Below are 13603 nucleotides of genomic sequence, written 5' to 3'. Positions count from 1 at the left end.
TCCCTGCGCTGCGTCGCTGCCTCTGCTCCCCACCAGCTATGACCCTGGATAACTCCTTTCCTTTCCTGGAGTCTCAATTTATTTTCCTTTCTCTTGGAACACACCACCTTTTGAGTGGCCCTGACCCTTTCTGCTTGGCCATCTGGGGAAACCTATGGATACCCTTTCTCAGAAATGTATTTCAGTGAATAAAATACGATAGAGGATGAAAAACGGCAACCAATTATATTGAAATAAAGGCGTAACTTTTTCCCTTTTCGGGTTCATGGATCCTTGAAATGGAACCACAGATCTCTGGGTGAGGGGGGGGGGGTTCCTCCAGAAAGAAAAGGGGGGAAGGGACTAAGCATTTTGTACAGCGCACAAAACAACTCTCCCCATAGATGCTATTATAATCTCTATTTGACAGTGGGGAAACTGAGTGAAACAGGGACTAAGTAACTTACTCAGGGTCGCATAGTAAGAATCTGAGGCCAGATTTCAACCTGGCTCTTCCCGAACCTCTGAGCCTCCCAGCTGCCAGGTCCCACCAAGACTAAATGTGTGCTTTCTCCTAGGGAGCAAAAAACCCACCCAGGTCAGGAACATCAGGCCAGCTGGCTACCAGGGCTTGGACAGGAAGGGCTTGGGGTGGTTGCATTCACCACCTGATCCCAAAGGCACAGAGTCCGACATATACCAAGCTAAATACTCGTGGACTGATTAGTTTGGACCGCAAAGTAAGTCTACAATGACTCAAACTCAACTGGTCTGATCCCTTCATCGTAAGGGGGGAGCTGATCCCCCTAAAGACTTGCTCGAGGTCACATAGCCAGTCAGAAAACCAAAAATCCAAGCCTCCGAAGTGTTCTCCCTCCCCAGTGCTCTCTCCATGGTGCTGTCCATGGAAGACTCCCATTTCTCCAGGGCATCGGGACATGCTTTTCTCCAAGCAGCCCTGTGAGGTAGGGAGTAGTGTCATCAGTATTGTTACCCCATTTTGCAGGTTGGGAAACTGAAACCCAGAAAGGGGAAAATGAGTTGCTTGAGGTCACACAGCTATTAAGACCTAGGGAGTCAAACCAAGGTCATAGGATCATAGAGCCACAGCTGGAAGGTGCCCCTTCATTTTCTATGTGAGTCAACTGAGGACCAGCGAACTTTGGTGACTTACCAAGGTCATCCAGGTAACAAGGGAGGCATTGTATGAACCTAGTTACTCTAATGCCCGAAGCAGTGTCCTTTCTAGCCTGTCCCATCCCCTGCCCTTTCCAAGCACTCTCTCCTTTACAGCATACTGCCTCTCTATTATAGAAGCTCTCCAGGGGAGGGGGAGGCATTGACCAAGAATATTTGGCTGAGTGCCCAAATGACTAGTCGAGTCCACTTGTTTTCCACAAGTTTATTAAAGTATAAACCCAAGCTCAGGTCTTTCCTCAATCCCATGAAATCCCCAGGGGCAGGGACAGGGTGGCAGGACAGGGAGATACCACCCCCCTACACACACACCTCAACACCCAGGGGGGAAGGGGTGATAGGGAGCTCCTGGCATCAGGGGGTGGCTGCCCTGTCTAGGCTACTACAAGTCTCTGGGCCATTCTAGGCACCTAGGGACCTCCTGCAGACTCCCAGATGGGTGCACATCATCCTGAAGGCCATAGGGGTGGTGAGGGGGGGGGTGCAGCAGGAATGATAGGGAGGGATATTGAGATATGGAGCTAGTGTATCAGTACCCCATTTTGCAGGTGGGAAACTGAACCCAGAAAGGGGAACATGAGTTAGCTTGAGGTCACCCACAGCTATTAAGGACCTAGGGAGTCAAACCAAGGTCACTAGGATCATAGCGCACAGCTGGAAGGTGCCCCTTCATTTTCTATGTGAGTCAACTGAGGACCAGCGAACTTTGGTTACCTTGCCCAAGGTCTCCAGGTGTAACAATGGGAGGCATTGTATGAACCTAGTTTACTCTAAATGCCCTAAGCAGTTGTCCTTTCTAGCCTGTCCCATCCCACGTCCCTTTCCAAGCACTCTCTCCTTTACAGCATACTGCCTCTCTATTATAGAAGCTCTCCAGGGGAGGGGAGGCATTGACCAAGAATATTTGGTGAGTGCCCAAATGACTAGTCGAGTCCACTTGTTTTCCACAAGTTTTATTAAAGTATAAACCCAAGCTCAGGTCTTTCCTCAATCCCATGAAATGCCCCAGGGGCAGGGACAGGGTGGCAGACAGGGAGATACCACCCCCCTACACACACACCTCAACACCCCAGGGGGGAAGGGGTGATAGGGAGCTCCTGGCATCAGGGGGTGGCTGCCCTGTCTAGGCTACTACAAGTCTCTGGCCATTCTAGGCACCTAGGGACCTCCTGCAGACTCCCAGATGGGTGCACATCATCCTGAAGGCCATAGGGGTGGTGAGGGGGGGGGGTGCAGCAGGAATGATAGGGAGTCGGATATTTGAGCATGGAGAGGCCCTGGCTAGATTCCCCCGGGTCTGGAAGGTGTGTGTATGTGTTATGTGTGTGTGTGTGCCTGTGTGTATGGTCGAGGATTGGGGAGGCTGGCGGGGAGGGGGGCAGGCAGAGCAGTTGAGAGAGGGCACCGGGGTGCTGTGGGCAGGTGGGTCCCGGGCCAGCCTGAAGAGGGGTTCATTTGGCTTTGGCTTTGGAACTTGGAGAGGCCCCGTTCCCTGGGATCTTTGAATGGATCCTGCAGAAAAGGTGGAGAACGTGAGAAGAAAGAGATTTAATTACAATACATGATATGTGTATACATACATATATATACATACACATACATAATATAATTAGGGCATCAGATCTGAGAGGGGCCTTAGAACAGGGAATATCAGAGCTAGGAGGGGCCTTGAAACAGGGAATATCAGAGCTGGGAGGGCCCTTAGAGCAGGCAATGTCAGGGCTGGGAGGGGTCTTAGAACAGGGAAGGATAGCACCAGGAAGGACCTTAGAACAGGGAATGTCAGAGCTGGGGTGGATACTTAGGACCCTACTAGAAGGGATATGGGATATCAGAACTGGGAGCGCCTTTAGAAAGTAGAATATCCAGTCGGTGAAGGGCCACAGACATTGAAGCATAGCCTGTTATGTTTGAGCAGGATTCCTGAACATGGAATGTCAGAACTGGAAGGGTTCTTGGAACACAGACTATCAGAACTAACCAGAAGGGCCCTTAAAACAGAAACCATTAGAGCTGGGGGAGGCCTTCAAACACAGAATGTCAGGGGTTAGTGAGATTTCAGAGATCATCAACTGCAATCCTCTTATTTTAAAGATGAGAAGAAGGTCATATGGTGAGTCAATGGCAAACCATGACTAACCAGACTGTTTCCCAGTCATGGCTGGGACCACCATGGCGCAGGCGCATTTCCATGCCTGCCATCCAGTGGCTGTACTTGGAATTACTGGAGGGAAGCAAGATGTGTCTTTGGGAAGGGAATGAGTAAGGATGGGGATGAAATTTGGGACCAAGTGAAGACAGTAAAGGCTTTTGGGTCCACCCAAAGGGCCTCATTGACCATCCCAGAGCCACAGACACACCAGTACTCACTTAGCCTTGATGTAACTCAGCTGACTGTTCACCAGCCCAACATACTGGTCGATCTGGGCCTAAGGGAGGTGGAGAAGAGGTTATCTTGGGGGTGGAAAGAGAACTTCTCTCTTATCTCAGGGAGTCTCACGACTCCACTGGCCCTCACTGGAGGCCCCCAGCAGTGAATATTTTGGGGGAAGGAGCAGAGTAAGCCAGGAGCTGCTTGCTTCCTGCTAACCCTAATTCCACAATGCTCCCAAAGTCTATGAATTCCCCATTCTCTTCCCAGCCATCTAGGTCTGCATGCTTCCCAACGGTGCCCCCAAACCATTACCTTCCTCTCAAAGAATTAGACACAAAATTCAGGAGGGGGTTTGTTATAGGACATAACCAGCGGGGAGCTGATGTACATATGTCCATTAAGCCCCAGCTATGTGTTTGTGGGATGGACTGTATGTGTGTGAGAAGGGGGTAATGGGGTAGGGGGTAAGTGGAGATAGTCCTGGAAGTCAGTTGTCCCTGATGGTGGGGGTAGGGAGGGGAATAAGCTAAGTGGCAGAGACACAGTCAGCTTAGGTGTCAGTGGCTGGCATGAAGGCCAGTTAAACCTTAGTTGTCTCATGGGGAGGTGGTGGCACCTTGAAGAAAGGCTTCATCAGTCACAAGGTAAGGCTGTTTCTCGTGGGGCTGCCTCAGTGAGCTAAGTGGGCTCCTAACCTCCTACGGTTCATATCAGCTATAATATTCCAGGGTTTGGAAGATCTCAAACTGCTGACAAGTTGACCTGTCCCTGCCTTGGGTCTCCTTAGTCCAGCGTTCACACGCTAGCAGGTGAACTTCCTAAGGCAGTGGTCTCACCAGGACACCCCATGGGGTTTAAAACATTCCTTGGCTCCCCCAGGAAATCCCAACTTCTTTGCCAGGCCTTTGAGGCCTTCCCTCCACAATCGCACATGCACCACCCTTTCCACCCTTTCTTTTCTCTTTAGTTCATATGATTTGCCATCGTACGCTGAAGAGTGATGGCATAGAGATAGTGCTGGCTTCAGCATCTGAGGCTCTGGGTTCTAATTCTGATTCCAGGGCTATGTTGGTAAGCAAAATGGGCTCTTATCGCTCAATTCAACCAAGTGCCCTTGAAGAGTTTGTCTTTTGCTTCCTTTGATTAATTCAGTGTATTTCATTGAGTCTTACTAGGTGCTAAGCCCCAGGCCCAAACCCCTATTAGTTGCTAAGCTGCTGTGGGCATGAAGCCCCCATGGTCCTAAGGGTTGGGGCTAAACCAGAGCCAATCGCAGCAGCTTAAGCTCTGGTTGCTCAGACGACCCTTGATGATATCTGAAACTGTATAAGAGGAGAGAACACAGCTTGGAGGCTGAGACTTGTTGGAGGCAGTGACAGCAACAGTGACAGCTACAGCTGAAGCTGAAGCCAAAGCCAAAGGAGCTGAAGAAGCAGGTGCTTGCTGGTAGCAGAGCTGACCCAAGTGTGGACCAGGGAGTGCTGAGCAAGGGCATGAGGCCAGTGGGTAATCTTCTTACCAGAGCGGGGAAACACGAATATGATTTGGTTTAATGTCATCATGTTTTTCTGTAACCTCCTGGTTACTCTTGTGAGGCGCACTTATCGGGCCTGGAAGCTTCTGGCCAGGATATCGAATTGGGGACACTGGTTCGTGGGTCGGCTACTTTAGAGCTTGAATAAATGCTTTACTTCTTCTGCCTTCTACTTAGAGAATTCCTTATATCCTGTGGTTCTGAACCATTGAGACATACATATGATTTTCTTTGAAATCATAAATTCTGCTTTCATAATATATCTGGCGACGACGTGGATGGGACCACTGGGTATAAGATCTCTATTTAGAAGCAGAAGAACTTCAGAGGAAGAGATTAATATCCCAGGGTGGGAGGATCCATTTTATTCTTCCCTAGAAAAGGAATTGGCTAAAAGAGCTGGACCCTGTGAAAAGTTGGAACCAAGGCTACAGAGAGGAGATCCTAGGGATTTGGAAAGATGTTTACAAGAGGTTGGAATTCAGTCAGGGGCATCACTATCTAGGCAAAGCTGGATAGTGTTATCAGCCTACCAGCTAGTATGTGAAAGATTGAGATTAAGTGTAAGAGATGGGGGCACTCCTATGCCACAGCAAGAAGGGGAATCTCAGATAGCAGGAGAACAAACTGCTGCTCAAGAGTCTACTGATTCAAGTGAGAATTTTACCATTAATGTGGCTAGGAGCAACAGGAGGCCAAATCAGCCAAGACTGCATTTCAATTCAGCCCAGGTCGAACCTGACTGCCTGCTTTGTCCTTGCCATGGTGGCAGGGGAAGGGAGTGGAGAGGAAATTAGACAATGTCAGGGGCTGAGGCACAAAATGCTACTAGGGTTCAGGATGTCCCTTGCATAGAGAATGAGAGATGGTTAAATACTCAGACAGACGTTCGTCCCATACAAAGGAGGAAGACAGAAACCCAAGGTGACAATTCAGTTACGAGGGAAATTCAGGAAGATTTTTCACAGCAAAAAGTCACAGACATTTTGAGTAGATTCACCCAAAGAATGGGAGAACCATTAATATCTTGGATGGTAAGACTCAATGATCAAGGGGCCAGTGGAATATTAGTAGATAGGATGGATTGTGTGAGATTCGTAGGTATCAGCCACGATCCTCTAGTTCAGCAAGCATTTAGGGAACATCATTAGCAAAGAGATGGTGCTAGCAAGACTACTCTGTTGGTGTTAGCCGCTGGGGGATATGCTACTGATTCTATGTGGCCCACTGAGAACAGACCCTGCTATTCACTTAGAGATTGTATCATGAGACTAAAGGAGGAGGTAATGAAGATTGCTATCATGACAGGAACTGCAGACAGACAATGATCCCTTGGGAATCCCTCATAGGAATATATTAATTAGGACAGCTCCTCCTGCTTATAAACACCTAGGAAGTAGGGAGCCGTCTTTCAGTGGTGATAGATAAGATTTTACAGTTACATGACTTAGGACACTGGGGAAGGGATAGATCTCCTCGAGAGAGAGGGGTGAATAGCCAGGCAATTTGGCGCCAAAATAAAGTGACAAGAAAAGAAATGTTCACCACCCTATCGAGAGCAGGGGTAGGCTTTGAAATGATAGATGGCATTCCAACCAATGAACTGTACAGAATGTACCGAGATAAAGGACTCAGTAACAGAAGAAATAGGGAAATAAGAACTGCTCCTGTAGATGCTACAGACATTGAACCCTCACACCCAAGTGAGTCACATGTTAGGGAATACTAGGAAATGGGCCGTGCCCCATCCCAAATTAAGGAAATACACAGGCTGGATTGCAGACCCCACATTAACTTGAACATATATTGGAAAAATGGGTCAAGTACGGTAACTAGAGCATTAATAGACACTGAGGCGGAGGCCACCCTTATCTATGTAATCCTGACAAGTTCAGCCATGGAACTCCTATTACCATCACAGGATTAGGAGGGGTTGAAATATCAGCCAGACAAGTTAAATTGATGATGAAAATTGGACAGTTGCCCAAGAAAGAATATACTGTGGTTATTGTGCCTATTCCCAAATACATCATTAGAGTAGACATATTGAAGGGCATGATGTAGCCATAATGGCTTTTTTGTTTTTTTTGTTTTCTTTGAATGGCTCAGCTTGCCTCATTGAGCCTCTGGACACTGTGGCTTGCTCTTCCGGGGCAGGAGGCCCGGGGAGCATGCCGGGAAGCAGACAGCTTCCTGTGTGAGGAGTCATGGGGCTGGCTGAGGGGAGGTGTTAGCTCCAGAACCTGGTCTACCCTAGGGGGAGGAGCCAACTCAGGAACCAATCGGCCCTGGTCATTAGGGCGGAGCTTGATGATGTCAGAGACCCTATAAGAGGGGAGAGGACAGCTTGAAGATTCTCTTCCTCTCTCTCCTTTCTTCCTTTTCCGGTTGGAGCCAGAGGCAGTTACGACAGTTACATCGTCAGTTTCAGTTGCAGCTTCAGTTTCAGAAACAGACACAGCTGAGGCAGGAGCTGCCAGCAGCAGAGCTGATCTACGGGAGGAAGCTGAACAAAGACTTCAGTCCAGTGGGTAATCTTATTACCATCAAGGGGGAAACATGATTTTGCTTTACGCAATCATGTTTCTCTGTAGCCTCCTGGTTACTCTTTCAAGGCGTACCTATTGGGCCTGGAAGATTATGACCAACATATCAAAATGGGGCTTCTGGTTCATGGGTTGGTTACTGTGGAGCCTAAATAAATGTTTTGATTCTTCTGCCTTCTACTTTGAGAGTTTCTTCTATCCGGCGATTCCGAACCTTTCAGACATGTTTATGATCTTCTTTGAGATTATAAACTCTGCCCTCCTGATACATTTGGCGTCACGAACAGGATCGCTAGGTATAAGATCTCTATTTAGAAGCAGAACAATTCCAGAGGAAGAGATAAATATCCCAGGATGGGAGGATCCATTTTATTCCTCCCTAGCAAAAGAATTGGCTAAAAAAGCTGGACCCTGTGAAAACTGGGAACCAAGGCTACGGAAAGGAGATCCTAGGGATTTGGAAAAGTGTTTACGAGAAGTTGGGATTCAGTCAGGGGCATCACTATCTAGGCAAAGCTGGATAGTGTTATCAGCCTACCGGCTAGTATACGAAAGATTGAGATTAAGTGAAAGACATGGGGGCACTCCTACCCCACAGGAAGAAGGGAAATCTCAGATAGCAGAAGACCAAACTGACTCAAATGAGAACTTTTCTATTAATGTGGCTAAGAGCAACAGGAGACCAAAAAAGCCCAGAGTGCATTTCAACCCAGCCCAGAAAGAGTCGGCTGAGGCACAAAACACTACTGGGGTTCAGGATGTGCCTCACACAGAGAATAGGAGATGGTTAAATGATCAGACAAGGGCTCGACCCATACAAAGGAGGAAGACAGAAACCCGAGGTGAAGATTCAGTTACAAGGGAAATTCAGGAAGATTTCTCACCGCAAGAGGTCACAGATATTTTGAGTAGATTCAGCCAAAGAATAGGAGAACCATTGATATCTTGGATGGTAAGACTCAGTGATCAAGGGGCCGGTGGAATATCAGTAGATGGGACAGACTGCATGAGATTCATAGGTATCAGCCATGATCCTCTAGTTCAACAAGCTTTTAGGGAACATCATCAGCAAGGAGATGGTGATAGCAAGACTACTCTGTTGGCATTAGCCGCTGTGGGATGCAATAAGAGATATGATACTGATTCTATGTGGCCCACTGAGCACAGACCCTGGTATTCACTTAGAGATTGTATCATGAGACTAAAGGAGGAGGTAATGAAGACTGCCATTATGATAGGAACTGCAGACAAATATTACAATGATCCAATGGGACTGTCTCATAGGAATTTAATAATTAGGACAGCTCCCCCTGCTTATAAACAACTAATTTTGAATTTATTGCTTGGAGAAGTAGGGAGCCGTCTTACAACAGTGATAAATAAGATTTTACAGTTATATGACTTAGGTGACTGGGGAAGGGATAGATCTCCTCGAGAGAGAAGAGTGAATAACCAGCAAACTTGGCGCCAAAGGAGAGTAACAAGGAAAGAAATGTTTACTGCTTTATTGAGAGCAGGAGTAGGTTTTGAAATGATAGATGGAATTCCAACCAATGAATTATACAGAATGTATAGAGGACTTGATAACACGAGAAATAGGGAAATAAGAACTGCTCCTGCAAGCCTACAAGCCACTCAGACTGAAGGTGACCTTGTGTGATTAACAGATGAAAACTTGTACATTTGGGGAAAGGCTGGGAGGACAATCTTAGTCTATATCTAGGGTGGGATCCTCTTGGCTTCCTCATTATGTTCCTTTTGAAAAGAAACATTTCCCACCTGAGTTTGGCTCTGATGTTGGATCTTTGCATAACTGAAATCTCAACCAAACTTGAGATGATTTTATTTGAAGAATTGTGGTCCATACTTGTCTATTCTTTTTGTCCTTTGTTTTGGCTAACCTTGTTGCTAGTTTTGTTTCCTTCAGGCTTAAGCACCCTGCACTTTCCGGTGACTGCCTAAGCATGTAGCATTCTTGGAATTCCTGCCAGCTCGTTAAAGAAATGACCTCTGGAATGGGACTTCTTGGGGGCAGGGCCATCTCTACATCCAATTTCAGCATGAAGAAGCTATGGAAAATGAGACCTTCACCCCTCACCCCAAGATTTTGAGCCCCAATCGTTCAAGGGGGGGGGGGGAAATGATGATAGTGTTCTGTTTACTTATTTTGTGTTATTCTTGTTGTGTTGTTTTATTGTTATGATATTATTGATCCTATGTAATGGATACAAGGATTTAGGGGTGGACATTTGAATTATTAATAATTATTTTGGGGATGATTGATTGAAAAGATTATTTTGCTGGGATCTAGGGGTGGATCGCATTTGAATCGTTAACCAATGTTTGGGAATGTCACTGAATGATATGTTTTGCTTTATAATGAATGATATGTTTTAGTTTCCTTTGTAATTGAATCACAATGTATGTTCTAGGATACATGGCTGATTAGATTATGTATCCTATAACAAGGGGTGGAGTGTAGCCATAATGGCTTTTTTGTTTTTTTTGTTTTCTTTGAATGGCTCAGCTTGCCTCATTGAGCCTCTGGACACTGTGGCTTGCTCTTCCGGGGCAGGAGGCCCGGGGAGCATGCCGGGAAGCAGACAGCTTCCTGTGTGAGGAGTCATGGGGCTGGCTGAGGGGAGGTGTTAGCTCCAGAACCTGGTCTACCCTAGGGGGAGGAGCCAACTCAGGAACCAATCGGCCCTGGTCATTAGGGCGGAGCTTGATGATGTCAGAGACCCTATAAGAGGGGAGAGGACAGCTTGAAGATTCTCTTCCTCTCTCTCCTTTCTTCCTTTTCCGGTTGGAGCCAGAGGCAGTTACGACAGTTACATCGTCAGTTTCAGTTGCAGTTTCAGTTTCAGAAACAGACACAGCTGAGGCAGGAGCTGCCAGCAGCAGAGCTGATCTACGGGAGGAAGCTGAACAAAGACTTCAGTCCAGTGGGTAATCTTATTACCATCAAGGGGGAAACATGATTTTGCTTTACGCAATCATGTTTCTCTGTAGCCTCCTGGTTACTCTTTCAAGGCGTACTTATTGGGCCTGGAAGATTATGACCAACATATCAAAATGGGGTTGCTGGTTCATGGGTTGGTTACTGTTGAGCCTAAATAAATGTTTTGATTCTTCTGCCTTCTACTTTGAGAGTTTCTTCTATCCGGCGATTCCGAACCTTTCAGACATGTTTATGATCCTCTTTGAGATTATAAACTCGGCCCTCCTGATACACATGACCTTAAATTTACCTGAAGGGAAATAACAATCTGCTGTGAGGAAAATAGGCATTAATGCAGTCTTAGTGGGGAAAATCAAGATGGATCCAATCACTTTGCCCGAACTTTCTGAAGTAATTACTTTGAGGCAATATCGTGTGCCAGGTGGGCAAGATGGAATTGCCAGCACTATAAAAGAATGTGTTGAAGTGGGAGTGTTAGTCCCTACAACTACTCAACGGAACAACCCTGTCTGGCCAGCCCAAAAGTCAGATGGAATGTGGAGGATGACAGTAGATTATAGACAGCTGAACAAAGTGACTCCTCCCTTGTATGCTGCTGTTGCAGACACGGTTACTTTAATAGAAAGAATACGGAAACATGAAGGCACTGTGTATGCAGTTATTGATTTGGCCAATGCCTTCTTTATGATCCCAACAGACCCCAAGCAATGGAACCAGTTTGCTTTCACTTGGCAAGGCCAACAGTATACATTTACATGCCTGCCGCAAGGATATCTTCATAGCCCAACTATTTGCCACAGGATTGTAGCTGAGCATTTGGATGAATTAAAGTTACCTGGTGTACAGCTTACGCACTACATAGATGACATCATGATATTGGGAAAGAATATAAAGAGGTGGAGAAGAGTTTGGCACTATTAATTGACCATATGGAAAGCAAAGGATGGGAAATTAACCCCTCAAAGGTTCAAGGTCCAGCTCAAACTGTAAAATTCTTGGGGATACAGTGGAATAGAGGACTGCAAGAAATTCTCCCACAAGCTCGAGAAAAATTCCAGGATTTTCCCACCCCTACTAATAAGAAAGAGGCCCAAAAGTTCATAAGGCTATTTGGTTATTGGAGACACCACATCCCACGTTTGGGACAGATTTAAAAACCCTTGTATAAAGTCGCCAGAAAGAAGTATGAATTTGATTAGGGACTTGAACAAAGTAGAGCTTTTGAGGAAGCAAAGGCTGCTATACAATTAGCTCTGGATTTATGGCCCATGCAAAATAGGCCAGTGGAATTACAAGTGACTGTATAAGATGACTATGAGAATTGGAGTCTGTGGCAAAAACAACAGAGCCCCTAGGCTCATAATGTACAAATCCTGCCTGAAACCTTTCCTCCCTCACTTAGATTGCAAGCTCCTTGAGGAGGAAATGAGTCTTATTTCACTTTTGTATCCCCAGTGCCTAGCACGGGTCCTCCACACACGGCGGAGCCTTCCTGAAGGTCTGTTACATTAAATTGGCCAGTGAAGACAGTACGGCCTGATGGAAAGAGCTCTAGATTTGCAGTCATGAGGCCTGGGTTTGAATTCTGTTGTATTACTAGCACTGGGGAAAGGAAAAGATAAGCATTCATCTAGTGCCTACTGTGTGCCAGGCAATGTGCTGAATACTTCACAAATATGATCTCACTTGATCTGCACAAGGACCCTGGAGGTAGGTGCTGTTATTAACCCCAAAGAGTCAGACAGGTTATGTGACTTGCTTAGGGTCACACAGCTACTGAGTGACTGATGTTGGATTTCAATTCAGATCTTCCTGATTCCAGGCCCCACACTCTATCCACTGTTCTCTCTGGGACCTGGGAGGAAATAAGAAAAATTTGACTTCTCTAAGACTCTTTTTATGTCAAATGAAGGGAATGGACTAAAAGGACAGGAGCCTTCATCCTTAGACTAGGATCATGGATTTATCTTCTTAAGGCTCGATTCTGACCATGCTACCCCCTCATTCCATCAACGTCAGTGGCTCCCTGTTATTTTCAGGATCAAATGTAAACTACCCTTGCTTTCTAAGCCTTCCACAGCCTGGTCCCTCCTGACCACCTCAGTCTTCTTAGACCCACATACACACACAGTCTGTGTTCCACTGACATTGGCTTCCTTATTGTTTCTCGACCCCAGACACCCCATCTCCTGAAGCTCGGTGGTTCCCCTGGAATTCCCCCATGTCTGGAATGCTCTTCTTCCTCACCACCTGCTTTGTGGTTTCCCTGGCTCTCTTCCAGGCTCCCCCCAAATCACACCTCTGTGTGAAGCCATCCCCAGTCCTCCTTCATCTTCTTGCCTTCCTTCTGTTCAGGAAGACCTGAATTCCAATCCAGCCTCAGACACTTAGTACCTCTGAGACCTTGTTAGTCACTTTCCAAGTCTTGTTTTCCTCATCTGTGAAATGGGAGGAATCCCAGCTCCCATCCCATAGGGTTGTTGTGAGAGTGCAACGAGAGAACGTATACAAAATAATCTGTAAACCTAGCTGTGAGCTGGTAGCCAGCTGGCATCTCCTGACTCTTCCTAGATGCTCCTACACGTTTTCTTTCATGGGTCCACTCTCCTCCTGAGTCTTTCAAACTGAGTTCTCCAGGGTTGGCCTTCAGGAGCAGGGGAGTGCAGAGGAAGGACTAGATTTTTATTATTCCATGATCTGGAGGCTAGTGGCACCCTTTGAGAGACTGTGACATTCTGGTCCCATCATGTGACAAATAGAGAAACTGAGGGCCAGGAAAGAGGAAGGAACTTGACCAAGATCACACTGCAGGCAGTCGAAGATTGCTGGAAAGGGAAGGAGAGGTTTGGTCCAGTTCAGGAGACAGGTGGGGGGAACAGAGGCAGGTGATCCCCACAGTGAGGAAAAGGGAGGGCCGTAGATGCCGCCCGAAAGGTGGAATTGAACCACTCTGTCGCTAGACAGCTACAGGTTTGAAGCCTGCACCCCAGACCACTGAGGGTCATTCGGGC

General features: G+C 46.8%; 1 non-coding gene across 1 annotated transcript; it reads right to left on the bottom strand.

Annotated features, from left to right (window-relative positions):
* Positions 1-13516: 13516 nt before the first annotated feature.
* TRNASTOP-UCA lies at positions 13517-13603 on the bottom strand. Its single transcript has one exon. It is a non-coding gene; the product is annotated as a tRNA-Sec (tRNA).

Source organism: Trichosurus vulpecula, chromosome 2 (assembly GCF_011100635.1).
Source record: "Trichosurus vulpecula isolate mTriVul1 chromosome 2, mTriVul1.pri, whole genome shotgun sequence".
Classification (NCBI taxonomy): domain Eukaryota; kingdom Metazoa; phylum Chordata; class Mammalia; order Diprotodontia; family Phalangeridae; genus Trichosurus; species Trichosurus vulpecula.
This window is presented reverse-complemented; position numbering and strand designations above follow the sequence as displayed.